This window comes from Prunus mume, linkage group LG5 (genome assembly GCF_029339155.1).
Source record: "Prunus mume cultivar Tortuosa linkage group LG5, ASM2933915v1, whole genome shotgun sequence".
NCBI classification, from domain to species: Eukaryota; Viridiplantae; Streptophyta; class Magnoliopsida; order Rosales; family Rosaceae; genus Prunus; species Prunus mume.
The window spans coordinates 14,854,636-14,862,646 of NC_142702.1; the positions used below are offsets into that span (position 1 = coordinate 14,854,636).

At 36.2% G+C, this 8,011-nt stretch overlaps 1 pseudogene; it reads left to right on the forward strand.

Annotated features, from left to right (window-relative positions):
- Positions 1 to 4,771: 4,771 nt before the first annotated feature.
- LOC103331343 (F-box/kelch-repeat protein SKIP25 pseudogene) lies at positions 4,772 to 6,119 on the forward strand (annotated as a pseudogene).
- Positions 6,120 to 8,011: the final 1,892 nt, after the last annotated feature.

Consider the following 8,011-nt stretch of genomic DNA (forward strand, 5'->3'; position numbering starts at 1 on the left):
TCTTTTAGTGCCCCTTTTTTATCAAATTCAAATTTAATCGTGCAATAAAGAATTTGGAAGATTTTTTGGTACTAATTCTAATGACACAAATTGCGTTAATTTTCATGATGTCAATCCTAATTTGGGATAGAAGTAACACATTTTCATAACCTCCTTCCCCTCCAGCCAAAAGATACCCGCCAAATTTGTCTCCTTTAGCACCTATCGGAAGCCTCCCACCATCATTGCACCAGACCAAGCACCATCACAATTACTTTTCACATAATCCTCTTTGGGCTTTTGCCATCTAGCTGGCCACTACGCTCCATGCTGCCTAGCCTCCCCAAGAGAGCCCTTTTCCATAGGCGAGAGGTACTCCCCTTGTGGTGCTTATAGTCATTGGCCACTAATAATATGTGTTGGTTTTGCAAGGCATTGCAAACATGTTTGAGTTGAAATTAATCCCACATTGAAAAATTAGAGTTCCTTAGAGGTCTTTATAAGACTTAGTCTTGGAAATCCTCTAAACAGACGTGTATAACACATTCAACATTGGAATTAGAGTTTATATCCTTGGATAAAGCAACTGAAGAAGGTGAATGGCTAAGAAACTTCCTTGAGGATATTCCATTATGGTCCAAGCTTGTGATTGCCATTTGTATGCACTATGATAGTATGGCTGCCAAAGCAAGAGCCAAAAACTGTGTCTATAATGGCAAGTCTAGACATATAAGGTGAAGACACAATACGATTAGACAGTTGCTCTCAAATGGAGTAACATCCATTGATTATGTAAAGTCAAAGGAAAATATAGTAGATCCTTCGACAAAAGTCCTACCAAGATAGCAAACACTGTATGCATCGAGGAGAATGGGTCTAAAGACAATTCAATGAATCAATCCGGGTGGAAACCTAACCTAGTTGATTGGAGGTCTAGGTTCAATAGGCAAACTAGTTGGGGATGATTCAAAGTATGAACACACAAAATGCCAATTTATATGATATAAGTGTGTGTTGTCTGTTGATGATTGAGGGTATGCTTATGCATTTAATGACATTAATATCTTGATATCAAGAGGAATATGGCAGACTATTCTTAATTAATGTCACCTATATAGGAGTAAATGTGGGGTCGTATTTTTGAGAGTTGATATGGCTAAAACTCTCTAAAGCTCTTAAGAAAACTGGGATTTGTTCAGGACCAAAATGAACACAAATGTATGAATTGACGTGTGTCAGATTTAATATGTGTGAGATATATTGTCTAGATTTACTAATAGTGGTGAACAATTCAAGTTCATTATATCCATTATGTCATTGAGTGGACCCGATATATTTTCATTAGGGTAAGTTCAAGTCCAAAAGACACTTCTCCTGATGCATATCATTTCTACTATCTCTTAGGTGGTCCAAGCATCATTTGCATTTAAATTTCCATTCAAATGTGGGGTATGTTAGGTGTTTGAATACAAATTTCAACTCGAATGTGGGGTATTGTTGGTTTTGCAAGGAATTGCAAATATGTTTAAGTTGAAATTAGTCCCACATTGGAAAACAGAGTTCCTTGGAGGTCTTTATAAGACTTACTCTTGGAAATATAATAGTTTGGATTGGGCTATGCAAGTGGCCCAATTGAGTGGCTTGTGGGTTTGACCCTTTGGTCAATGCCTAATTAGTTGGGTCAACGGTTAATTACTATATATTTAATTAAACTCGATTAGTTAATTAAATATGAGTTAATTAATTATTTATTTATTTAAATTATTTTTAAAATTCAAATATCAGATAACGTTTTTGTCTGATTGGGTTTGTCCTTATCTGATACATGTTGGAACAAGTATTAGCCACTCTATATAAACACAAGCCCTAATTATGTATTAAATACATCAAATTCATAAAGGACATTCATATCATCATTCATGTATAGCCTGAGAGAAACACCCAGATTTTGCCAGAAATCAAACAAGGACGGACCTAGGATTTCAAATTGGGATGGGCTAGATTTACCTTATTAGACTGTTAGATTTTTGGCTTGGCTAAACTCTTAGGGCTCGTTCATTACGAAGGACTGTATTGACATGGACTATGATCAAGGACTGTCTTTGATTGGCTTGGCTTGGCCTAAGCTAGTTAACACTTGTGCCACATTTGGTGTATGCTTGGACAAGGACAATATTTTTCAATATTTTTTGATTTTTTAATTTTTTTTAAAACATATTAAAGTGAATTTATTATTATTATTTAGACTTTTCTTCTCTCTCTGCATCTAATTCTTTTCTTCTTCCTCCCTCAGCTTACTTCTTTTTATCCAGCCTCTCTCCTTCGCCTCTTCTTCTCAATCTATTTTTCGCTTTCTTTCTTTTTTTCGAAAATTTTTCTCTTTCCTTTTTTTTTTTGAAATTTTTTTGCTTTGCTTCTTCTCAATCTACTCCATCTTCTACTTATCCCTCTGCTTGTGCAGTCGTCGTCGTCTCATAGTTGCCATCGTTGCATAGTCGCCGTCATCCACAACCCATAGTTCAAGCTGTGAAGTTGTTGTCTCCAATCTGTGCTCGCCAAAACTAACTGGAACTGATGGTGATGTTGGATTGGGGTTACTGCATGTGGTTGTGACTGTGGGGGTTTGGATCGGTTGCAAGTGCTTGGGTGGTCGGTGGTTGCGGATGGCGCTTGGGTTGGGTGGTCTATGGTTGTGGCAGGTGCTTGGTTGTTGCAAGCACTTGGGTTGGGACTAGCTTATCCCCCATTTTCATCATATATGCTTAATAGTTAATATTAAAACTAACTATACGAAAAGAAAAAAACTCACTTGGGCTATAGCCCAAGTTGTACATACCATAGGCCCGTCCTTGAAATCAAAGCCCTAGTGCTAGGACTTTGATTTAGATAGTTGTATCTTTGGTGAAGCAGATGTCTGCATAACTATAAGCGCTGAGTAGGGGCGAAATTCTGTTTCAAAGACATTGCAATTCTAAAAAAACCGTCAGTTTTTATTTTATTGCCTTATTTAATTTAATTATTAAATTAAAATATTAATGTAATACTGATTGTTGTTCATCCAACAATATGCACCCGCTATTCCTCTTTCAGTGGTCCAAATGGAGTTTCCATTGAGTTAAAGAAACTTATTAAAGTTTTTAAGTGACCGTGTGAGCCGATCTCAACAACTCCAAACAGCAGTGTAACCATGTATTGTTTTCCAATTATAAAAAGAAATAATTGATGTGTTTGTTTCAACTTTCAAGTATAAAGTGTTCTCATTTCACATGACTGAAAGTGTGTGAAAGCAAGTTCTAGAAATTGAAACTAAAAAATGTTATGACTTCGTATGGTAATTGAGCTAAACCACTAAACACGAATCCCGCTCGCTCCTAAACCATCAGAACCAAACCGCCCAATAGTGATATGCCTTTGTTTAAATTCTCCCCTAGTTTTAATCCAAAATGATATTCTTAATAACGGTTGATTAGTTTTTTTATTCATTGATACGAGCAATTGTTTAAATTATAAATGATGGAATTTCGCACACATACACTACATGAGACCACTGATCTGCAAATCAAAGCTCTTTCCTACTGAGCTAGATTTAATTGTCAACGTTTAATTAGTTAATCCATAAACAAAATAGCTAATTAATCAATCCAAATCGGCCTAGCACAATATCCATCGATTTCATCCTTCTGGTGGAGAGTGACGCAAGTAGCTTTTAGAGGGCTCTTGGTTCGTGAACCTTTTAGAAAGTTTGATTAATGAGCTCCTTGTCTTTATTGTTTCTAGTACTCTCCGCACAATTTTGTATATTTATTATGTTGTGTAAAAACACCCAAGACCTTATCTTTAATAAAATAAACTACGCAATCCGCATACACATAATCCAGATAAGAATAAAGCACACACCAAAGTAAAGCAAATACACGCAAAATTTATAGTTTTGCTACCTTTTTCAGCTAAAATGTATTCAAAACTTTTTGCTCGAAGTCAGGAGACTGAGAGCTTACGTGCATCAAGCTAGTTCATGTTGACTTTGTTTTGTTTCTAGACTTTTAGATGTGATTGTGCTTAATTATCCAGCCGACTATTTAATTTTGGTGGGGAGAATCACCTTCCCCATTGATATAAATAAACACAAAAAGATGGACGCTTTTAAAAATATTCTTTTACTCAAATTGTTAGTTTCTCTATGGGAGCGTATGCGATAGACTTTTATTTATTTATTTATAAACATAAGCGAATATATAAGGTTCATTTGAATGGAGTATTTCCAAATTTAGAGATTTAGATGCCAATATAGCGTTAAATTATTTGTTTAGATTACTATAATTCATGTATACCAAGATTTGAATAAAAAGGAAATGACGAAAATAAATGGATTTCAAATCCATTTCCAATACATTCAATATAATATTTTCTAGTTTTTCTTTAGTAAATTTAGTTTTGTTGTCAAATCCAAATATTTTCTTTTGAATACCCCATCTAAAATGGAACTTAAATGTATTATCATGTGTGTCAAGTCGTAGAGACTCATATTATGATGTTTTATAATGCGAAAATGATCATGTTGGAGAGACTATAATATTATTTGTACCACCGTGGTTAAAACCATTTTTTTTTTCTTATCCAGAAAGTTTAAATACAATATACAGGTGCATTAATTGCTATTGTTATCTTTGGCTACTGGGCAACCAAACGGCACCAAAAGTCCAAGTAGCAATTTGCACACGTGATCCCTATAAAGTGATGAACTCACAAGACGCATTCCAAATACCCATGTCTATATAAACACATACCAGAGAACTAAAAAAAACACCGAAACTTTCTCATCTCACACCAAACAATAATGCTTGAGTGAATCTCAATGGATCAAGAAGCCATACCAAAACCAAAACACGAAAAACACAATCAAACTCAAGCCTCTTCCAATGAGACTTCGCTGTTGCCAGGCTTACCAAACCACCTTTCACAGCTCTGCCTTGCAAATATCAACCCTTCCATTCTCTTCTCTGTTTGCCACTCATGGAGGCGCCTAATCTACTCTCCTTCCTTCACTCCTTTTTTCTCTCTCTACGCTCTTCTCTCTCCTCCACCTGATCACAACCCCAATTCCCCCATTCAGTTCTCCTCACTAGACCCAATATCAAACAAGTGGATATCTCTCCCTTCTCCTCCCTCCGACCCTCCTCTCCACCTCCTCCACCGCCACCCGGCCTTCCTGTCCCGAAAACTTCCCATCCAGACGTTGTCCGTCTCCGGCTGCCTTGTCCTCGTCGCCGCCACCACCCACAAATTCACACCCGCGCTGCCTCGTCCTCTTGTGTTCCAACCACAGTCCAAGCAGTGGTCCTTCGGCCCCCCGCTGCCCAATCCACGCCGTTTTTGTTGTGCCGGAACTGTGGGGGGCAAAGTGTATGTGGCGAGTGGGATGGGGACAACTTACAGCGGGGACGTTGCGAGATCGATGGAAGAGTGGGACATGAAGGGGAAGGAGGTTTCTGCATCATGGGTTAAGAAGGCGGGGCTTAAAGATGGGAGGTTTAGCAGGGAGGCTGTGGAGGCAATTGGGTATAGAGGGAAGCTTTGGATGGTGAATGTGAAGGGCAATGCTATCAAGGAAGGGGCTGTTTATGATGTCGAAAAGGACACGTGGCAAGACATGCCTCAAGGCATGCTTGGTGGATGGAATGGACCAACTGCTACATCCATCAATGATGATGATCATTATCATGACCATGATGCGATGTATGTGGTGGATGAGAGTAAAGGAGTGTTGAGCAAATATGTTGATGAAAATGATTGTTGGGAAGTGGTGATGGACTCGGTTGTGCTGAGAGAGGCTGAGCAAGTTTGTGCCGGGAGAGGGAGAGTTTGTGTGGTTTGTGCTAACGGGACTAGGATTGTGGTGGTGGATGTCGTGGCGCCGCTGCCAAGGATTTGGGTGGTGGAGCCGCCGCCGATGTTGGAAATTGTGGCGGTACACATATTACCTAGGATGTGTAGTCTGGATTAATTTTTTAATTGCTCTTCATGATACATATTATGACTAGGTTTTGTTATAGTTCCTATGAAATGAAATAAAGAAAAGAACAATTACATGTAGAAATCAAATATATTTGATCATCAATCAACTTTCATCAGACAAAGAATTTCAATGTTTGTTTGGCAAGCCAGAATTCCTGTTCTATATTAATCTCTATGAATTTTCTTTTTCTTAAAAAGAAAAAGAGAAGAGAAGAAGCAGTTTTACCCTATTCGTAATACATGTGGAGAACAAACCAATCTACAATTTCGAAACCAGCATTTGAAGAAGACAAGAGATAAGGTCACAATCTGAGAGCAAGTGAAAGCAAGTGAGAGCTGCAAAGGCCTAAAAAAGAAAAATCATCTCTTTGTTTTTCCTCGAAGTAAGCTTGACCAAACCTAAGGGTCTTGTAATCAATTGATTAAGAGTATTTATATTTTTAGTTAAGCGATTAAGAGCATTTATCCCTACACCAATATTACTTGTAGGCTAAATATCACAAAATGTTCCTAAGGTTTATGAAACTAACAAATTGCATTTTAATTTTTTTTCGGTCAATCGTGGTCCTCAAGGTTAGTATGTGTGTTACCAAATGGTTCATATCGTTAGGTTTCATTAAAAACTCTGTTAGTTTGCTGAAGTGACATATATATATATATATATCAAAAACATCTCTGAGGTTCACTCACCTATCACAAATGGTCCCTGCGAAATTTTTTGATTTTTTATTTAAAATTCATAAAATTTTGGTTTTGTGTTTAAAATTTTATGAAGTTCAAATGATTTAAAAACATATATTGTATTTTAAATACACGTGACACTATATTATTGGAGATGTTGGCTCTACATCAACAAATTAATGTAGTTTTTAAAAAATAATTTAAAATTCAAAAAATTTAAAATTTAAAATTATTTTTAAAAATATATATTTTATTTTAAATATACGTGACACTATATTATTGGAAATGTGGGCTCTACATATATGTCACATGAACAAATTGATAGAGTTTTTAAAATTTACTAATGAAAAACCAAAATTTTATGCACAAAGGTTTTTTCATTTTTAAATTTTAAAAAGAAAACAAAAATTTATGAATTTTAAATGAAAAAATTAAAAAAAATTCGCAAGAACCATTTATGAAACGTGCTTGAACCTCATGATGTTTTGTGATATATATATATATATATATATGCCATGTCAACAAACTAATGGAGTTTTTAATGGATGGACTGTTTGTGAGCACACATACTAACCTTGAAGACTACGAATGACAAAAAAAAAAAAAAAACAATAGTAAGGATGCAATTTGATAGTTTCGTAAACCTCATGAAAGTTTTGTGATATTAAGTCTTCCTTGTATAAAAAATAAAAACATTGTAAAGTAAGAAAATACGAATTATAAGTTACAACCACTCCAACAACATCCACCTTTACAAATTCAATAGTGCCAACCATTAGCTATAAAGTTCTGTCCTGTGAACCCTATTGACCCAAAAAAGTTCTTTGAAACCTCGTCAGAAAACTTTGGTCTTTGTTCATGGTATTGGCAACTAGCTTTTTTTTGTTCACATAAAATAAACAGCAAGCGAGGGATTTATATTCTCAATGGCTTTATGCAGGAGGAGGAGGACCACTAGTCTTTATTTTGTTGAAGCTTGAAAGTTGGATTACTCCCCGGAGCCAAACCAAACCAGGTTAGCTCACTATGATGATAATGAAAACTTCGCCTAAGGATCGCCAATCCATCAACACATCCATGGTCCCCCACACCAAGCTTTGTACAGCAATATGACTTCCTCAGTTCACACAAAGATTTTAACAAACCAACCCTCAACAAGTTGTTGCCACAAAGTTTATTAGATTGACTTTGCAATCCACCCAGTTTCCAAGAAATATGAAATACCCATTGTTTATCTATATATCTCCAGAAAATATGAGTATTTATTTCCCCGTCTCCAAAAGTTAATTCCTTAACAACATAGACCACTTCTGTTGAAACCCATCTTGTAATGAGT